We start from the raw sequence: 8,580 nt of genomic DNA, 5'->3' as shown, positions 1-8,580 counted from the left end.
CTTCAAAATGTGATCTACAAAATGTACAAATTACAAGTAAGCTTAAATGAAGCTTAGTAAGTTCGTTTAGAAATTAATAAACCTTTCGAATCAACATAGATTTAATCAATATTAAGTGTAGAGATTTCCTATTATACACAACTATAACAGTAATTACAACCAAATTCAGTAGTATAGTATACTCAGTGGGCATTGCTTGATTAAGCTTTTCATCAGTATATCCGTAGATTTATACTCGTTTGAGCTTTACTTAGTATAAAAGTAGAATTTACTCAATTGAACATCATGTAGTATAACAGTAAGATTTGCTCAGTTAAGCCATTCAGTATAACAGTATACTTTGCTCAACTGAGCTTTATTCAGTATAACGGTAAGATTTAACTTGATAGAGCATACTTTCAGTAGATGATACAACATTCATTAAGAGCATATTAACAAGAATGTAAGCATTTAGGAGTATAAATAAACTTACGAACTTACCGGACTGATTTTCAAGAGATTCTAGAGTATATGGACTATTTCGCAGTTTTTTCTTTTCCACAATTATTAGCACGTTCTTGATCTAAAGATAATAATTTCATTCCATCAATTAGAATAACAAAAAAATTTGATCCTTTCATGCAACTAAGTTTTTTGGCAAATTACCTATTTTCCCCTTAACTTTCCATTTTATTCAATTTAGTCCTTAGGCCCTAATCATGCAATTTACTCATTTTTCCTAAACACCCATGATGTCCAAATATTCTATAACTTCATACCAGTCCCTATTTGCAATAATTTTCACGTCAAATACAAATAATTTATCATTTAATCACTTTAGTCCCTAAACATCAAATTCATCAAAAATCACTTTTCAAAATAATCAAATCTATCAACAAAGTTCTATATTTCATCAAAAGCTTTAAGAAACAAATTCATTCATCAATGTCAACTTTTATAACATTTAACAGTTTCACAAATTGGTCATCGATTTAGCTAGACCAAATTGATACGAACTCAAAAACATAAAAATTACTAAAAACGGACATCAATACACTTACCAAATCAAAGCTTAAAATCAAAGTTGAACCCTAGCATTTTATTCCTTTCTTTTCAAAGGAGGCGATGAGAGAATAGTGAATTTCTTTTAATTTTAGGTTTAGTTTAATATATATACTATGACATTTTGTAAATATTTCAACTTTGTTAATTAAGCTTTAATAAATCATTAATTAAGCCTAATTAAACCACTTTATTAAGCATAATCTCAAATCCCACAAACTAATTTTTCATGGTTAAATTTCCTTTTAGTTCCTTGAATTTAATTAACCTTTACAGTTTTTACAATTCAGTCCTTTTTAACTATTAAGCTATCCAAATAATAAAATTTTTCAATCAAAGTTTAATATGACTCTATAGACCCATAAATATAATAATTAAATAATATCTACGAAGTATTTCTTCGAAATTATGGTCTCAAAACCACTGTTTCCTATACCACTGAAAATCAGGTTGTTATAGTTTTCACACACTTGAAGATGTAATTGATCGACCACGCTTCTGAAAATCACAAAACCTACATTTGTTCATTGAATCGCACTAATTAACGAGAAGGAACTTCATAAAAATCATAATCCTCAAACCAAAATTTCAAATTCTAAAACCCAATTTGAGTACTTATCTTTCCGAAACAACACCTAAAATGAAAACTACTCCGTTGGAGCGTCTAACCAAAACACAAGAATAATCGTCACAACTTCAAATGAAACAAACATTATACAATCTCAACCTTGAACAAAGAACGACTAAGAATTCTAATGGCAGAAAATTAACTTGACACTACTTACACTTAGGAAGAAATTATAACTCCACTTCATACGGAACGCTGAAAGATTGGAAAGAAAAAAAGCAAACGTAATGATAAAGAACAAAAATGGCAGCAGAGAAGGAGCAATCTGCACACCCAAAACAAAGGAAAGAAAGAAGAACAAGAACGTCAAAGGAGAGCAAAAAAAAAAAAAAACGTGAAAAGAAAATAAAAGGGAACATGCCAAAAAAGGGGTGAAAATATTATGGGAATAAGGGAGAAGAATAAGGAATAGGATCAAATTAAATTAAATTAGATTTACAACAGATTTAATAGAATTTTAATAAAACTCTAACACCCAACAACACCCCAAAAAAATATTCCACCCTTGCGTATAACAGGATTTAAACTTTAGACCAAGGAGTACGCTGAAGCTTAACCACCGAACCAGCAAACTCATTCTTATTACAACTCAACAAAGAAAATGATTTAAGCTCTAAGGACCAAGCTTAACATAAAGCCATAATTTAATAGAAAAACTCAAAACAAGGGAATCAAACTTGGGACCTAAAACAAACATACAATGCACTTAACTTACGCACCAAAGCACATTATTTGACAAACCAACACATTCAAAAACCCAAAAATTTGGGGCGTTACAATATTATAATTGTTCAGGTATGTAGTTTAATTTAAGATTTAACTCTTTTATACATCATAGTAAGTAATTCTCGTTTATTCTAAAAAATTTTCATATTCTTGTTTTTATACATATAGATTAACATTATATGTATTTTGATTTTATCTATAATATATATAAAAGTATGGGTTTAGAAAATTTTTAAACTAATAAATTTTTTATCTATAATATATCTATTAAGTTCACATTTAAAAACAATTATAATATTTAATTTAGAAATATTTTTTAAATTGAAAGAAAATAGAAGTTGTGGTAATTACACATTTAAAAATAATTAGAATTTAAATTACAATTATTAGTTAAAAGGAATTGTGCTAATTTTAAAATAGAGTTATTACTTGATTAGGACTCCAAGCATAAAATATAGAAAAAAATTGTGATAATTATAATTATAATTTACAATTATTTGTTTAAATTTTTTGACATAAACAAGCGTTGTGCTAATTTTATTGATGTGAAATAGATTTATTACTTGAATATAATTCTAAGTATCTTAATTATAACTTAATTAATATTAAAGTTAATTAGTTATTATTTTGAATAATTTTACTTTGTGTTAATCACATAAAGTAAAACTATATTGTAGGCTGAATATTTTAATTATTATTTAAAACTTTTCTATCATAATATTTGAATTAATAAGTTAATATATTTTAATTAGGATAGTATTTGGTACACTAGCAATATATATTTTTATTCCACAAGCAGTTTTAAAAATTGCCGTGTGTATTTTTAAAAAATATTTATTTTTAAATATTGTACTATACATTTATAGGACACTTGTTAACCTTGTGACTTTGTTTGTGGAGGTAATGTACCAAATATTTTCTCTTTTAAATATACTTAATAATTCAAATAAGAAATATTATTTACTCTAATTACTGTAATTAAAAATATAATATTTTAAAAATTAATTAAATATTTTTATATAAAAACTAATTAAATATTAAATGCATAAAATTACATGTAATGCGTGTGACATTAACAATTGAAAATAATAAAATAACTAGTAATTAGTTGGAATTTACTTTACTTAGAAATGTAAAGCTGAATTAAAATATTTTGCTTTGCGTTTTCTACTTATTCTATTAGCCATGACATTTTTTAACAATAGAAATCGATGAAATTTTTAAGAAAAATGATCAATTTTCTCTTTGATTTAATATATAAGGACTAATTTATCTATTTTTTAGTAAAAAGGTAAAATACAATCGACTCTTAATACAAAAACCTTCATATAATATTTTTGCCAATTTTAATGACAAAAGATAGAGATATGTGCAGGGCTACCTACTCCATCACTTTCTCTAGTGCCCATTCGACTCTTAATTTCTTTATTTTTTATTTTCATGAAAAGTATGTTTATATTTTGATAACTTAACTTTAAAGAGTTATAAAAAAAAATTCATCAAACGTTTCATATAAGTCATTGGACAGTTAAAATTGTTACTGTATGGTCTTTTCTATTCATATTGCTTGCACCAATTAAAAGCTGTCTTTTCCCTTCTCCTCTATAATTTAGATTTTTTTTTCTTGAAGCAATTTTAAACTTTATGAATCTGTAAATCAAAATCCAAACAATTTTTTCTCTGATCTTTGACACTAATCGTTAGATTGACTTGGACATAAGGTATGTTTTTCTAGTCATTAATGAATACTAATCAACCGTACCGAACGTCGAATCATCACTTGAAACTCGTTAGCCGGATATTTTTTTTTAAATTCACAACTTAATAATTTAAGTAAAAACTTTCGAATAATTTAATAACTTAAATGAAAACTTTCAAATAATTTTAAAACTAATTCACCAAAACATAAAATTATTAAGTATACCCAAAAATTAAAATTAAATTGGGGTTGAGCTTCAATGGGCTCGCTAGTGTCGGTAACTACCACTCTTCCTTTTAATTAGATCAGCAGTTTGATACAAATAAATTATTACATCAACATTAGGTGAATGAAGATTGAATATGACGACTTTTGTTGACCTTTTTAATGTCTCTAATTAGCTACAGTTTTAATATAATGCTGTGCTGCATGTGTCACATTATTTTTTAATCTCATGTATAATATAATTCATTAGAACCTTAAAATTATTGCAAGACAGTAAATTTGAATGTTCCACTTTTATGGGCAATAATAATAATAATAATAATAATAATAATAATAATAATAATAATAATAATAATAATTCTCTTCAAATAATACTACCTTAAACAATAAATATAGGTATATTTTTAAGGTTTATCGTATGATATCTTACTGAAATTAAATTTTACTTTAGCAACGCATTCTTTTTATTCTAATAATGAAAATGATATTTTATTATACCTTGATTTATTTATAGTGTATATGGAGTTTACTTTAGTAGTATATATATAGAGAGAGTTTCACTATTTTTTTATATATAATGTTTATAACTATTCATAACTAGAAGCATAAACACATTTCAACATGCTCGGACATCATTTTCTTACTTTGATAATAATGTCAATGCAAACCAAATTATGATTCAGTCTATTTTTTTTATAGTTTTCTAATATTTAATAAGTTGTTATTTGACAGGCCAAACTTTTAACTCTAAAAAAATCACCTTTTAATTGGTATTTAGAATAATAAAAACTAAATAAACGATATTTTTCATCCCTTTATTTAATTTAACAAATCTCATGCATATTTAAGTATTGGTTAATATGCTTTTAGTCTTTATTTTATGCTCAAGTTATAGATAGTCATTGTATTCTAATTTGGTCCAATTTAATTCATGTAACATCCTAAACTCGACTTAGATGTCATGGCCAAGTCTGGAGGAGTTGCATTAGTTTGTTTAAGAAAAACCCAGAAGTTTAATCCTAGCTTTTGAAGTCGTGCAATCTGAAATTATCATTTTTAACCAAAATACTCGCGTGTTATTTTGGAAATTACAAAGAGAACTTATTCATTTAACAGAGAAAAACCTTAGTTTGTACTTGTTTAAAAGATTTTGCTTCCAGAGTGTGTTTCGAAAACATAAGTGTGGCAAAACCCTTACGTATATTGGTCAAATCTTTTGCTCAAAAACACTTAACTTACAATAAAATCACTTAATAACTTATTTGGTTTCGAAATGAGAATTTCAGAGATTTAATTGATAAAAAAAAGTGATCTTAATAATTGAAAACATGCAGTTCGCCAATTGGTATATTTTGAAACATTCGTTAGATATTTTCATAAAACCCATTTTGAAATTGCTGCAGAAAATCCTTAGCTTTTTTTTTGTTTTTCGAAAATCGAAATCAATTTTGTTAACTCGTGTGATTTTTTGGTTTTACATTAAAAAAACCCAAAAATCGACGAACAAAACAAAAACCAAAAATAAAGTTTAAAAATAAATTACAGTCCCAAAAGTCCATAAAGGTTAATAATGTAACTATCATACTTAGTTAACCGAGAAATCAATCCGAGCTCTCGCACGCCATTCAGTCCTAAGTCAAACGATTACCTGAAACATATTAAACAAACGAGTGAGTTTGATACTCAGTGTGTGACTTAACCCACAAACATAATTTCTTATGAGTTTTGCATATACAATAATCAAATCGAAATTTTGTATCATATTACATATCAGAGCATATCTTGTAATGTAACAGAGCTTATCATATCACATTTTTAGAAACATATATCAGAACGAAATTTTTATAATGTTATATTTCAGAAACACATATATCATATCAGAATATCATGTTAGACCGGAACAAATATAGACACAGATCCTACCCCCATTCGCTACACACCAACTCCAACTAGCCAATACCAAATAGGACTATAAGAGTCCATCCATCCAATCACACCAAAATGTGGCGATGTGCCACTCATAAATATGTAGCTGAGCTGCCATATAGGAATTTGCGGTCTAGCCGCCATATATTTGCAGTAAAAACTGTCATATAACACTTCCTCCATCATATCATAACCCACCCCATTGTACATGCAAAATCACAATAACATATGTTCATATTACATAGTCAAATAGAAAAGCTTATCAGAACAGATAGCATATTATGTATAACACACATGGTTTACAATATAGTCATGCTTAATTCACGTACCTACTTATAGCAAATCATAACGCATTATTATACTTATCAGAACTTATTTAACACACCTACTACACTTATCCATGTTTGTTTACTGAATCTTACGTTTTTCTGGGCCTACATAATGCCCATGGATCCAATTACTGAGTCCCTTAATCAGACCTCAGAATTGGCTCAAAAGGCCCACATGAGCTACAAGATTTCACACGGCTGTGTGCCCCACACGGCCTACCCATAGGGGTTGCAAAATCACACTCAGTCTACCACATGGCAATGTGGTGTTGGGCAGTTTCGAAAACAACCCCTATTTCGTATTTTTCTCGAGTTTCAAGCGATAAATCGGCTAGTTTCACATAGGTGATGGCAGATTTGATCAGTTGCTCTAGAGGAACGCACGAATCCTACAATCGTTCATCAAACCACACTAATTAGTCCTCAAAAACCTATCCAATATAACACACTTTTACCAAAGTTTCTAGCCTTTAAATTTGAAATTTAAGTTCTTACCACTCAAAAAGCAACGTCCAAATTGAGAATTACTTCGAGAATTACTCCACTAGAGGTATTCGATTTTCACAACCTTCGCCTAAACAAAATCATGAAAACACTTAACAAAGTATAGAACAAAAACTAAAACTAAAACTCAACCTTGAAAATTGAACGAGTTAAAGCTAACAATAACAGAAAAATAATCATCGAAACTTACGCCTTTATTGTCTTCTGATCGAAAACAGAGAGTCAAACGTAATTCATACGACGAACCACTAGCAACAAGAATTAACAAAAGGAAAGAAAGAAACCTCCAAGAAATAAACAGTGAAGAAAAGAAAAGAGAGCAAAGAAAGGGAAAAAAAAAACTGACGCGAACAGAGGGTGAGGGAAATGTGGGAACTTTGGGGAAAAAATAATAAAATAAAATTCCCTATCATTATTTATTTAAAAACTGCCTACTTTCCCCCACTCCATCCCACTAATTTTAATTAGTTACCCTTATCAGAATTTTTCCCAGAATTTAAAACAAAAATAATTCTCATTTAGGCATGTAAGGATTCAAACACAGGACTAAAGAATAGGCTAACACCTTACCACTAAACCAGCAAACTCATTCTATCAAAATTTGTGCAGAAATAAGATTTAAATCAAAAGACTAGGGATATGAGTTGAGCTAAAAATTAACAAAATTCATGGAATATGATTCAAACCCAGAACCTCGCGCACACAACCCCAACACCTACCCACTGAACCAAATTATCTCACTTAACATAATTTCACAATCTTAACTCAAAAATCAGAACGCGACCAATTTTAAATTTTAATAACCTAATTTCTTCTAACTCGATTTTCAGGATGTGATAGTTCATATATTTTTTGAATTTTGAAGTTCCAATCATGACTCAAAAAGTAGCAGTTAATTAAACCCATTAGATTAAATTTTGTTATTGGTCTTTTATTATGCGTAAGTAATAGATTTAGTCCATATCCGCCAATTTGATCATTTTAGTTATATATATATATATTTTAAATTTTGAAATCTTAACAATTAAATCCATTAACTAAAATGATGTAGCTTTTTATGTGTATTATGTGAAAATAACAAGCTAATATAACATTACACATTTTAGTATTTTTACTACATAAGATTTTAACTTAATAGATTTAATGGATTTTGTTTAAGTGAGGAAAAAAATTCAAAATCTAAAATTATAAGGACTAAAAATAATCAAATTAGAGTGTAAGAATTAAATATGCAACTTACCGAATAATTGTACATTAATGAAAACTGCATAAGAAAATAAAAAGAGTTTCAGTCAATAATAATTGAAACTAGAAGTATCTGTTATTGCATAGGTGCATGAAATTAGTGTATTATACGTATATGTTATGTGGGTACGTGCATGCAATTGGAAATTTTGCATAGAAATAAAATAAATAGCTCTTCTAACTCCAAATTAAAGAAATATATACCCATAATTAGTTATTCTCTCCTATTCTAATTAAAGGCTTTTTATCTTTTAAAA

General features: G+C 27.7%; 1 long non-coding RNA gene across 1 annotated transcript; it reads right to left on the bottom strand.

The window, feature by feature from the left end:
• Positions 1-5,788: 5,788 nt before the first annotated feature.
• Positions 5,789-7,389, bottom strand: LOC128042895 (uncharacterized). Its single transcript, XR_008198421.1, has 4 exons — positions 7,269-7,389; positions 7,070-7,148; positions 6,668-6,963; positions 5,789-5,967 (listed from the first exon to the last, which is right to left on the bottom strand). It is a non-coding gene; the product is annotated as an uncharacterized LOC128042895 (long non-coding RNA).
• Between the last annotated feature and the right edge of the window lie 1,191 nt (positions 7,390-8,580).

This window comes from Gossypium raimondii, chromosome 8 (genome assembly GCF_025698545.1).
Source record: "Gossypium raimondii isolate GPD5lz chromosome 8, ASM2569854v1, whole genome shotgun sequence".
NCBI classification, from domain to species: domain Eukaryota; kingdom Viridiplantae; phylum Streptophyta; class Magnoliopsida; order Malvales; family Malvaceae; genus Gossypium; species Gossypium raimondii.
Note: the sequence above shows the minus strand (reverse complement) of the source record. Positions and strands in the feature narration are given on the sequence as shown.